General features: G+C 43.2%; 1 protein-coding gene across 1 annotated transcript in view; it reads left to right on the top strand.

The window, feature by feature from the left end:
• Positions 1 to 236: 236 nt before the first annotated feature.
• The window catches only part of mrap2a (melanocortin 2 receptor accessory protein 2a), a 33,818-nt gene continuing 20,537 nt past the window's right edge, over positions 237 to 13,517 (top strand). Inside the window, exon 1 of the mRNA XM_080193377.1 lies at positions 237 to 280. The gene's annotated coding sequence lies outside the window, so the exon portion shown is untranslated. The remainder of the gene's footprint in view (positions 281 to 13,517) is intronic.

Raw genomic sequence — 13,517 nt, 5'->3', positions numbered from 1 at the left:
AGCAGGCTGCCGAACGGATGAGAAAAGTATCTGCGAACTGACCAAGTGGCGATGTTTCCCTGAGTGGGTGGGACCTGGAGATCTTGCGGGGGCGATCTCTCTCTCTGTCACTTCTCCCCGGATCACTGACGCACAGGGAGAGGTGCGAGAGCTCAGTCTCTGCGCCGTGGTTGGGGAATCTCACTGAACCTCGGTTATGATATCAGGAAGATCCCAGAGGCAGTGGCTCTGAGTGAGTGGTTCCAGGGCTGGTGTAAGGCTGCTGGACACTCAACTGGAGGTGAGCTGGGGGGGGACTGGGTAGGAGTGTGGGGTGGATAGGAGAGTGGGGTGGGGTGGATAGGAGTGTGGGGTGGGATACTGGGTAGGGGGGTGGGCTGGGGTCTGGGCACGATACACTGGGGGGGCTGCGGCGAGACTTACTGTTTATTAAAGCGGAGGCTAACTTTCCGGGAAAGGCAGTGTGAACCCCAATTAAAGCCGGAGAAACATGACAAGGGGAGGGCGCAAACGGGGATTTAATTCACCAAACATGATTCAGGTGAAGGCGGGACTCAAACAAGCGCTGAGAATATTGTGGTAGGAACTTCCACGGGTTTTTATGTTAAACAAAAGCAGAACCATAAAGAAATTTACCATCCGCGTGGGTTTGAGATTTAAACGATTCCATTTACGCTGGGAGTTTTGTTTCAAACAAAGATTTGCAGAATGGATGTTGGAGAGGGTTTCTTTCTCGATGCGTTGGCTGGGTAGCTTGAGCCGTGAAGCCGAACAAGCTTTGCAGGCTGTTTCTCCATTTACAGACTAGAGGCGGTGGACTATGATGTTAAGAATATTAAGAGGGCGAGAAATGCATTAAATCATGTGTGTCCTGAAAGCATATTTTAAGTGCCACAAAAGGTGGAGTAGTGAACTGAAATACCTTTTTCAGTACATGGTGTAGTTTTACTTGGAGCTGGTGTACTTGGTCACTGCCTTTCTCCCCTGTGGCACGGTGTGCTTGGCACATGCCCTGTGTACCAGCAGGGGCAGGGCGGTTTGGATCTCCCAGGTTTGCCGCTGGTTGTAATGGGCCAGGCGGGAAGCCTCGTTTGCCATGTGCTCAAAGATGTCATTGACAGAGGAATTCACGATGCTCGTGGCCTTGGAGGAGATGCCTGGGTGAACCTGCTCCATTGCTCCTTTTTATTCCTTGGAATGTCGGAGAACGAGGGGTGACATCGTTCAAGCGTAGAAAATCATGTTTACGATTTACATAGATGATTTGGAGTTGGGGATCAAGCGAAGTATGTCAAAATTCGCAGATGATGCTAAGATAGATGACAGACCAAAGTCTGCAAAGGGATATAAATAGTCTAAGTGAGTGGGCGCGGATCTGGCAGATGGAGTGCAATGTTAGTAAATGTGAGGTCATCCATTTTGGTAGGAATAGCAGCAAAATGGACTATTATTTAAATGGTAAAAAAATCGCAGCATGCTGCTGTGCAGAGGGACCTGGGTGTCCTTGTGCAGGAATCTCAAGGAGCTGGTTTGCAGACGCAGCAGGTAATTCAGAAGGCAAATGGAATTTTGTCCTTTATTGCTAGAGGGATGGAGTTTAAAAACAGCGAGGTTATGTTGCAGCTGTATAAGGTGCTGGTGAGGCCACACCACCATGGAGTACCGTGTACAGTTTTAGTCTACTTATTTGAGAAAGGATATACTGACACTGGAGGGGGTGCAGAAGAGATTCACAATGTTGATTCTGGAGTTGAGAGAGTTGGCTTATGAGGAGAGATTGAATAGAATGGGGCTATACTCATTGGAATTCAGAAGGATGAGGGGAGAACTTACAGAAACATATAAGATTATGAAGGGAATAGATAAGATAGAAGCAGGGAAGTTGTTTCCACGGGCGGGTGAAACTAGAACTAGGGGCCGAAACCTGAAAATAAGGGGAATCAGATTTAGGACTGAGTTGAGGAGGAACCTCTTCACACAAAGGGTTGTGAATCTGTAGAATTTGCTGCCCAATGAAGCAGTTGGGGCTACTTCATTGAATGTTTTTAAGGCAAGGATAGATACATTATCGAACAGTAAAGGAATTAAGGGTTATGGTGAGCGGGCGGGTAAGTAGAGCTGAATCCACAAAAAGATCAGCCATGATCTTATTGAATGACAGAGCAGGCTTGAGAGGCCAGATGGCCTACTTCTGCTCCTATTTCTTATGTTCTTCAGTTGTTATGAGGGGTAAATGTAAATAGGATGAACCCACACAGACTTTTTTCCTTAGGGAAGGGGAATTGAAAACTAGAGGGTGGAGGTTTAGGGCAGGAGGGCAAAGATTTAAAAGGGACCTGAGGAGCAACTTCTTCATGCAGACGGTTTATGAAACGAGCTGCCAGAGAAAGTGGTTGGAGCAATAGCAACCTGTTTAAAAAGCCTTTGAATTAGTACATGGATGGGTCAAACATGGGCAATTGGGACTAGCCGGGAGGGCACCATGGTCGGCGTGGTTGGGCAGAAGGGTCTATTTTTGTAACGTATTGTTCTATGACTCTATGTAGGGCAATATGTCTTCACCCCCTGTTGCTATCAGTGTTTGCCATTGGGCAATTCTGATCGGGGCTCCAATGATTTAGAATCGTATTCAGATTGCTGGAAATGTGAACCGATAATGGCGCAGTGAGGACAACATGCAGAACGACAGGAGTAGTGGTGAATTGGTGAATTATATCTAAAGGTGAGGAAGAAAGAGCAAAGGACGAGAAAGAAATATGACAAATTAGAGAGAAACTGAATACACAAAAAAGTCGAGACCGAAAGGAACATTGGACAGAGAGAGAAAAAAAACATAAGTAAGGAAAAATCCAACAATTTATTACTTGCAGGAAAGAAGCTGCAGACTTTCAATTGCTGCCTATCAAGATTACTGAGAAGAGACACGTGTTGCTGAATGTTGAAGCTTTGGATCTTGCACTGATCAGGGCTAACACAAGAATGCCAAATTTCAAACCATCACAGCAATTTACGCTATCGATAAAAAGGGCTTTAATTGGTTAGCAGTTCAACTCTGATTGGCATCGCTCCCAGATATCTGGAAAATGATGCACAGTTTGAGCATAATACTTTTGTTTGCAGGGAACAGGTCCCTACACGTAAAGACTGTGTTCAAACCTTGCACCTTTTTTTTGAATTACCACTAGCTTGGGGAGTCTGTAGTTTCCCATTGCTTTCTCTATAGCAATGTCTTGACCAATTGAACTTGTTAACCAGTCACCACGTTCTTTTTTAATTCATTTGTGGAACATAGACGTTGCTGGGTGGCCAGCATTTATTGTCCATTCCTACTTGCCCTTGGGAAGGTTGTGGTGAGCTGCCTTCTTGAATCGCTACGGCCCACGTGCTGTGGGTTGACCCACAATCTTTCATAGTATAAATTGTTGTAGGAGTTTGAAATTTGGCATTTTTGCTTTTGTTCTGATGTGTAACATGTCTTTCTTTTCAGCTATATTCAAGTTCTGTTTCTTTGGGGGGGTCTGCAAAACTGTATGGCATTCTAGCAACCCAATAAAAGGGGATAACGGCAGCATAAGAACAGCCCCAATTCTGGTCAGTTTAATTCATATGTGTTGAGCAAATCCAGTAATTGTTGACTTTTTGCGGCACTAATAACTGAATTTACTCCCAGCAAATTCTGTGCCAACAAGCCAAAAACTGCCACTGTAATGATGGCTTGTCTACAGAATATATCGTTATTATAGTGCAGAATATATCGTTATTATAGTGCAGAAATGGCAAAAAGAATTACAGTGAGCAATTTATACTGCTCATAATCTCTGAGGGTCTTTGCATGACTTCAGAGAGACTCACGATGAAAAATGTTAAACTAACTACATTAGCTGGAGCTAAAGTACAAAGAAGGAGCAATTACCTTACTCATTGCCATCTTCAGATCACCAACTAATGAGAAGGGATGCATTTACAAGAAAATTACAGAGGATGCAAAAATTATAGTGTAGTCATTATAGGGGACTTTGTTTTTTCCAAAGATAGACTGGGAAGAGATAGAGAAGAATATGTTCAAAAAAACTTTCTACCGCGGTATATTTCCAGTCCAATGAAATAAGAGGCACTACTTGACCTGGTTCTTGGGAATGAGGTGGGTCAAGTGGATCAGTTGTTAGTGTGGAATGTTTAGACGATCATTGCAGCATAAGATTTAGGAATAGGAATGACAGCGAACTACCCAGAGTAAGAATAATTAACTGACGAAAGCTAACTTCAAGAGGATAAGAGTGGACCTGGGCCAGACAAATGGGAATCAAAGGTTGGCAGGCAAAACTTTGACTGAATAATGGGCTGCCTTTAAAGAAGAGATAGTTTGGACACAGTCAGTGTGTATTCTCACAAAGGGGAAAGAAAGGGCAAATAAATCCAGAGGTCTCTGGATGATGAAAGATATATGGATCGAGAGGAGGAAGACAAACTGTGCTTATGATAGATATCAGGTAAATAATACATCTAAGAACCAGGCTCGGCTAGCGAAGGTCAGAGGGGAATTGAAAAAACAAATTAGGTGAAGCAAGGAAAGAATGTGAAAAGAGATTGGCACCTAGCACAAAAGGAAATCCAAATGTCTTCTTAGAGGTAAAGTGTAAAAAGAGGAGTTTGGGCTGATGAGAAACAGAGAAGGGAATTTGTGAATGGAGGCAGGAGGCATGTCTGCGTACTAAATTAATACTTTGAAACTGTCTTTACCAAGGAAGGAGATTTGTAGATTTGTACAGATCACAGTGAAAGAGGAGATAGTTCAGATATTTGAAGGGTTTCACATTGAAAAGGAAGAGGTATTAGATAGGCTGTCTGTACTAATATGTAAAGACAGCAGAACTGGATGAGTTGCGTCCAAGTATACCGAGGGAAGTGAGGGTTAAAATTGCGGAGGCACTGACCATAATTTTTCAATCTCCTGTAGAGTCAGGGACAGTACCGGAGGACTGGAGAATTTCAACTCTTGCATTCTAGTTAAAAAGGGCATGACGGTAAGACTGGCCAATTAATTTAACCAGAGTAGTGAGGAAGTTTCTAGAAATGACAATTCAGGACAAAAATAATAGTTACTTGGACAAAAGCAGATTATTTAAAGAAAGCCAACATGGATTTGTTAAGGGAAAATCGTGCTTAGCTGACTTGCTCAGTCTTTTTGATCAGGTAACAGTGATAGTTGATGAGGATAATGTAGTTAATATAGTGTACCTGAACTTCCAAAGTCATTTGATTAAGTGCCACACAATAGACTTGCAAGCAAAGTTAGAGTTCAAAGCAGAAAAGGGACAGGAGCAACATAAATACAAAATTGGCCGAACAACAGGAATCAATGGTTAATAGATGTTTGTTGGATGGGAGCAAGGTTTATAGTGGAGATTGCCAAACATCAGTCAGTGTTAGGACCCTGCTGTTCCTGATATATATTAATGTCATACACCTTGATGTACAGAGCACAATTTCAAAATTTGCAGATGATACAAAACCTGACATTTTGTGAACTGCGAAGAAGATAAGAGTTCAAAAGAACATACACAGGTTGGTGTAATGAGTGGACAAGTGGAATGTAAGAGTTAATTCATGGCAGAGAAGTGTGAAGTGATTCATCTTGCTAGGAAGAATTTGGAGGGACAATACAAGATAGAGAATACAATTCTACATGGGGTGCAGGAGCAGAGGAAGCCGGATGGATATGTGCATAAATCGTTGAAAGCGGCGGACAGTTTGACAGAGTGGTTAAAAAAGCATACAGTATCCGAGGTAGTGTATAAAAGCATGGAATGAGGTGAAACCTGTATAGAGTACTGGTTCGGCTGGAATGTTGTATATCCAGTTTCGGGTGCCACACTTCAAGAAGGATGTGAAGGAGAGAATGCAGAAAAGATTCACAAAATTTTCCAGGGACAAGGAACGTCAGATGTGTTAATAGATTGGAGAAGTTGGGACTGCCATCCTTGACAAAGAGAAGGTTAAGAGGAAATTTGATACAGATATTCAAAAACATGAAGGGCCTGGATAGAGTAGATAGGCACAAATTTAAGAACATAAGAACATAAGAAATAGGAGCAGGAGTAGGCCATCTAGCCCTTCGAGCCTGCCCCGCCATTCAATAAGATCATGGCTGATCTGTCGTGGCTCAGTTCCACTTTCCCGCCCTCTCCCCATAACCCTTAATCCCCTCCTTTATCAAGAACCCATCAACCCGCTTCTTAAAAATATTTAGCGAGGCAGCCTCCACCACTTCAACGGGCAGAGAATTCCAGAGATTCACCACCCTTTGAGTGAAGAAGTTCCTCCTCAACTCCGTTCTAAACCGCCTCCCCTTTATCTTGAGGCTGTGCCCCCTAGTCCTACTGTCTTTTTTGAGCGGGAAGAGTCTCTCCACCTCTATCCTATCCATCCCATTCATCATCTTATACGTCTCAATGAGATCTCCCCTCATTCTTCTAAACTCTAACGAGTACAAGCCTAGTTTATTCAGCCTCTCCTCATAGCTCAACCCCCTCAACTCCGGTATCAGCCTAGTAAACCTCCTCTGCACTCCCTCCAGGGCCAAAATATCCTTGCGCAGGTGCGGCGCCCAAAACTGCACACAGTACTCCAGCTGCGGCCTCACCAATGCCCTATACAGCTGCAGCAAGACCTCCCTACTTTTATATTCAATCCCCCTCGCTATGAAGGCCAGCATCCCATTCGCCTTCCTGACCACCTGCTGCACCTGCAAGCTGGGTTTTTGCGACTCATGCACAAGGACCCCGAGGTCCCTCTGCACCGTCGCCTGCTGCAGTTTTTCGCCACGTAAGTAATAGTCCTTCCTACCATTCTTCCTACCAAAGTGGACCACCTCACACTTGCCAACATTAAATTCCATTTGCCATTTCCTGGCCCATTCGCCCAGCCTATCTAGATCCTTCTGCAGACTCTCCACACCCTCCGCACAATTTGCCTTTCCCCCAATCTTGGCGTCATCAGCAAATTTCGACACCCTGCACTCGGTTCCCTCCTCCAGATCATCTATATAAATGGTAAATAGCTGAGGCCCCAGCACCGACCCCTGGGGCACCCCACTAGTCACCAACCGCCAATCCGAATAGCACCCATTGACCCCCACTCTCTGCCTCCTATTTGACAACCAATCCTCTATCCACGCTAACACCCTACCCCCAACTCCATGTCCCCTGACCTTCTGCAATAATTAAGGTAATTAGCAAAAGAAGAAATGATAACATGAGGAAAAATGCAGCAAGTGGTTTGGTTTTTAGAATGTGGTGGAGGTAGGTTCAATTGAGACATTGAAGAGGGAATTGTACTGTTAACCAAGAAGAAGGAACATGCAGGGCATTCAGAGCTTTGCTCCCGAGCAGTGGGAGAGAGAGAGCACATCACGAATGAGACACAGCCAGAGTGAGTATGTGATTGATGTTGTTCTCCATTGTCTGCTGAAAGGCTCACTCTTGAACCTGTCAGCAAATTCAGAGCGGCCAGGCTCTGTTTGGTACTCCCAGAGCTACCTCACAGTTCTATCAACATCCCTGAACCACCCACGCCCCCTCCACCCCCTCCCCAACCATTGCCATGGCCCCACACTGCAGAGTTGTTTGTTTCATTGTAAGCCCGCTCCTGTTTATAAGAACTATATTCTGTAAAAACAAATAAGAGGGTCCCAAGAGAAATTGATATTTGTTGAGATTAAGCATCTTCTAAAAGGTTTGCTTATAAGGGGTATGTCATGGCAGGAGAGTATACAGTGAAAAGTGTTGTTTCTTGCATGCTAAACAGACAAAGCATGCCATACATAGAGAAGGAAAGGAGAGAGTTCAGAAGTAGTGTTACAGTCTTAGCTAGGGTGTAGAGAAAGATCAACTTAATAGGTAGGTCCATTCAAAAGTCTGATAGCAGCAGGGAAGAAGCTGTTCTTGAGTTGGTGGGTACGTGACCTCAGACTTTTGTGGTCTTTACCTGATGGACGAATGTGGAAGAGAGTATGTCCCCGCTACGTGGAGTCCTTGATTACGCTGGCTTCTTTTCCGAGGAGCATGAGGTGTACACAGAGTCAGTAGATAAGAGGTTTGTTTGCATGATGCTTTGTTCATGACCCTTTGTCGTCTCTTGTGGTCTTAGACAGAGCAGGAGTCGTTATCAAGCTGTGGTACAACCAGAAAGAATGTGCACCATAGAAAACCTCTAAAAGTTGGTGAGAGTCATTGCAGACATGCCAAATTTCCTCAGCCTCCTAAGAAAATAGAGGCTTTGGTGGGACCAGGGCAGGTTGTTGGTGATCTGGGCTCATAGAAACTTGAAGCTCTTGACCATTTCCACTTCATCCCTGTTGATGTAGACAGGAACATTTCCTTCACCAAGCTTCCTGAGTTCAATGACTACCTCCTTCATTTTGTTGACATTGAGCGAGAGATTATTGTCGTGAGACCAGTTCACCGGATTCTCTATCTCTTTCCTGTACTCTGTCTTGTTATTGTTTGAGATCAGACCCACTACGGTAGTGTCATCAGCAAATTTGAAAGTCGAGTTGGAGGGGAATTTGGTCGTAGGTGTATAAGGAGGGTAGTAAGGGGCTGAGGGGACTAAGGACACAGCCTTGTGAGGCACTAGTGTTGAGGATGATTGCAGAGGAGGTGTCATTGCCTGTCCTTACTGATTGCGGTCTGTGGGTTAGAATCCAGTCACAGAGGGAAAAGCCAAGCCTCAGGCCACAGGGCTTGGAGATGAGTTTTGCAGGAAAAATGCTGTTGAAGGCTGAGCTGTAGTTGATATACAGGAGGTCCCAATATATGTAGGTCTCTTACAGTCAGAAACAGGGGAATTTATAATTGGGGAAAAAAGAAATGGCCATCCACCTAAATAACATAGCAGAAATGTTGGGGAACACAGCATATAGGGAGTGGGGGAATTGAAGGAAATCAATATTTGTAGATAATGGAGTTGAGGAAATTGATGGGATTGAAAGCCTATGAATCCACAGGACCTGATAATCTACATCTCAGAGTACTTATGGAAGTGGCTGTAGAAATAATGGATGCTTGGCGATCATCTTCCAATATCCTCTAGCCTCTGGAACAGTTCCAACGGATTGGAGGCAGCTAATGTAACCCCACTATTTAAAAAGGGAGATAGAGAGAAGAACAGAGAATTATAAACCAGTCAGCCTGACATTGGTAGTGGGGAAATTTCTAGAGTTGATAATCAAAAATTTTATAGCACAGCATCTGGATAACACTGGCAGGATTGGACAGAGTCAGCATGGATTTGTGAAAGAGAAATCATTCCTGGCAAATCTACTGGAATTCTTTGAGGATGTAACCAGTAAAATTAATGAGGGGGAGCCAGAGATTGTGGTTTATTTAAATTTTCAGAAGGCTTTTGATCAAGTCCCACATAAGGGATTAGTGTAAAATTGAAGTATGTGGGATTGGAGGTGGTGTATAGAAAACTGATTGGCAGATGGAAACAAAGAGTAGGAATAAATGGGTCTTTTCCAAATGGCAGGCAGTAACTAGTGGAGTAATGCAGGTATCAGTGCTAGGTGCCAGCTATTCACAATATATATTAATGATTTGGATAGGAAACTAAAAGTAATGTCTCCAAATTTGCAGATGACACAAAGCTCGGTGGGAGGGTGAGCTGTGAGGAGGATGCAGGGATGCTTCAGTGTGATTTGGACAAGCTGAGTGAGTGGGTAAATGCATGGCAGATGTAGTATAATGTTGATAAATGTGAGGTTATCCACTTTGGTTGCAAGAACAGGAAGGCAGACTATTATCTGGATGGCTATAAGTTGAGAGAGGAGAACATGCAACAAGACCTGGATGAGTTTGTACACTACTTGCTGAAGGTGAGTGTTCAGGTGCAGCAGGCAGTCAAAAAGGCAACTGGTATTTTGGTTTTCATAACAAGAGGATTTGAGTAAAGGAGCAGGGATGTCTTGCTTCAATTATGCAGGGCCTTGGTGAGACCATACCTGGAATATTGCGTGCAGTGTTGGCCTCCTTATCCAAGGAAGGGTGTTTTTTTTTTCATTCGTTCATGGGACATGAGCATCACTGGCTGGCCTAGTTGCCCTTGAGAAAGTGATGGTGAGCCACCTTCTTGAATCACTGCAACCCATGTGCTATGAATTGACCCACAAAATCGTTAGGAAGGAATTCCAGGATGTTGACCCAGCGACTGTGAAGGAACGGCAATATGTTTCCAAGTCAGGATGGTGCGTGGCTTGGAGGGGAACTTGCAAGTGGTGGTGTTCTCATACATTTGCTGTTCTTGTCCTTCTAGATGGAAGTGGTCATGGGTTTGGAAGGTGCTGTCTAAGAATCTTTGGTGAATTGTTGCAGTGCATCTTGTAGATGAGTGTCAGTGGTGGAGGGAGTGGGCGGTTGTAGATGTGGTGCCAATCAAACAGGCTGCTTTGTCCTGGATGGTGTCAAACTTCTTGAGTGTTGTTGGAGCTGCACCCATCCAGGCAAGTGGGGAGTATCACACTCCTGACTTGTGCCTTGTAAATGGTGGACAGGCTTTGGGGATTCAGGAGATGAGTTACTTGCCGCAGTGTTCCTAGCCTCTGGCCTGCTCTTGTAGCCATTGTGTAACATCATTGAATGTCAAGGGTGGTAGTTAGACTGTCTCTTATTGGTGATGGTCATTGCCTGGCATTTGTGTGGCGCGAATGTTACTTGCCACTTGTTAACCGAAGCCTGGATATTGTCCAGATCCTGTTGCATTTGAACATGGACTGCTTCACCTTGCTATAGAAGGAGTGCAATGAAGGCTTACCAGAATGATTCTTGGAATGGCAGGACTGATGTATGAGGACTGATTGAGTTGGTTCGGATTATATTCGCTGGAGTTCAGAAGAACAAGGAGGGAATCTCATAGAAACCTATAACATTTTAACAGCGCTGTTCAGGGCAGGTGCAGGAAAGATGGTCCAAATGATGTGGATGTCCAGAACCAGGGGTCATAGTCTAAGGATATGAAATGAGGAGAAATTTCTTCAAACAGAGAGTGGTCAGCCTATGGAATTCGCTACCACAGAAAGCAGTTGAGGCCAAATCATTGTCTATTTTCAGGAAGGAGTGAGATATAGTTCTTGGGCTGAAGGGGATTAAAGGATATGGGGGGAAGGCGGGATCAGGCTGTTGAGTTAGATGATCAGCCACAATCATAATGAATGGCTTGAAGGGCAAAAGGCTTCCTCCTACTCCTATTTTCTATGTTCTGCGGAATGCACTTTGTAAATTGTTCCTTTTGAATGGCCTCCTGTGCTCTAATCATGCTGTGATTCTGCAATGATCTTATCTCCATCCCTTCTATTAAAACCTGTGGTGACATTAAGCTTGCTGCATTAACACCTCTGTGACCACAGTAGTATCAAGTACACCATTGCACATAGAAAATTGCAGAATGGCATCTGAGAGGTCAGAATCACTAAAATATTAAACGCTCAGCAGCTTGCTAGAAACCATTGAAATCTTAAACTTCAAGAAATAAAAGTATTTTGACAGATGTTCTGATTTTTCACAAACTGTGATTATCTGTTTATTAATGGCCCATATATTGCAGTCAGATTAAAAGGGATAGCTCTCAAAAGCTACCCACAGAGATTATTTATTAGTGTCACAAGTAGACTTACATTAACACTGCAATGAAGTTGAAAATCCCCTAGTTGCCACACTCCTGCGCCTTTTCAGGTACACTGAGGGAGAATATTGTATGTCTTTCGGACCGTTGGAAGAAACTGGAGCACCTGAAGGAAACCCATGCAGACATGAGGAGAACGTGCAAGCTCCGCACAGACAGTGACCCAAGCCAGGAATTGAACCCAAGTGCCTGGCACTGTGAGGCAGCAGTGCTAACCACCATGCCATCATCCTGCCCTAGAGCAAAAGATTTGTTCTTGAAGTCAGATTGGAGTCATTGTTATTACATAACCTGTTATTCCATTCTGTGTTGGTGTCTGGCATTTTGGATAAGCATTCGATTGTGGCCAATAATTCTCTACTATGCTCTCAGCGACGTACTCTTAATTATTCCCACAGCAAATTGTGACATTGGTTTGCCCTAGTCACTGAAAGAACACAAAGGTCTGAATTTATAATGTTCATTGTCAATATTGCAGCCTTTGGACTTCATCACATAGATGTTACATGAACGTTATATATCTGTATTATGCAAATCAAATTGGATGAGCAAGTAATGTCTTGACAAAAGATTAACTCATTCTCTATCCAGAAATGCTGACAGTTCAGTGGGTAGTATGCTTCATCTGTGCTATTTAACACGTGGATAGTGATATTGAAGGTGTCAGTGGACAGACAGACAGAGGGAGAAACAGGCAAAATATGCAGACATCATTTATTGTTTTCTAAAATCTTTTCTATATCTATCTCTCATCTAAATATTCCACTGCTGCATTGAATTTCTTCGTGAGTTTCCCAATTCTCTGGTTTCTTGGCTTTTCTATAAAATTTATTCCTGCATTTTCATCCTTTAGTTTTAACCTTATTTATACCTATAGGAGAGAAAGAAATAATGATAAAATGTACTTTTACAATCAGTGGTGACACCAGGGAGAATGTTGAAAGGGACTGAGACAAGCGGTGTGGAGAGAGCCCAATGGAAAGTGGTAACAAGTGATAACAAAGCAAGCATCAGACTGTGAAGAAAATACTGATCATGCTAAATGAGACAGCATATTTGTCAAGGAAGATAGCAACTAATGAAGCAAGAGGGAAAGAGAGCTAAGCAATAAGGAAGGGAAGTAGCAGTGGTAAAATATTGTATCCAGATTATATTCAATAATGCATGTTAATTTTATGAATGGGTTGCATGCATGCTCCGAACAGGCTTGTTTTGGGGAATTAGAAGCAAAATCAAACACACAGTAGTAAAATAGAACTTGTGGTTATTAGTTCTACGACTTAACCATAGGTTTTATGTGGAAATTTTATGACTAAATTAATGAAATTGCAAGTTTGTTGGGGATCTTGTCTGAAATGAACTTATTTGTTTCAAGGCATCATGCTTTTTTACACTCAGCAACTATTCGTTGAGATCTGCTGAGCTTGGCAGTTGTAAAACAGCTTTCATTGCATGACCATTGGGTACAATTACCGAAATAACATCTGGTCTTTGTGTGTTACTTGGTAATTGAGGAATGTCTGAGTTACCTTCTCAGCAAAAAACCACTGCCACACTCTGAGAAATGGAAAGATAATTGAGCCAGTGGAATGACTAGTACATAGGATTACAAAGAAGGACATTCTGCTGGTAAGATGCTGGGATTTTAATGTATCACAACTACATGGAAAATAAAATTCCATTGATGTACAGTGGAATATGTTTCACGTTGAGGACCCTCAAGGTCAAATAACCTAAATATTTTAGCCATGGGTTTTTTTTCTGTTAACTGAAAGGAAATTCTGTGCAAATCAACTCTACTACTTCCCCCATAATGGAAAATTGAGTTATCAACTGAT

The sequence above is a fragment of the Carcharhinus amblyrhynchos genome, chromosome 7 (genome assembly GCF_965287045.1).
Source record: "Carcharhinus amblyrhynchos chromosome 7, sCarAmb.v2.hapA, whole genome shotgun sequence".
Lineage (NCBI taxonomy): Eukaryota > Metazoa > Chordata > Chondrichthyes > Carcharhiniformes > Carcharhinidae > Carcharhinus > Carcharhinus amblyrhynchos.
Note: the sequence above shows the minus strand (reverse complement) of the source record. Positions and strands in the feature narration are given on the sequence as shown.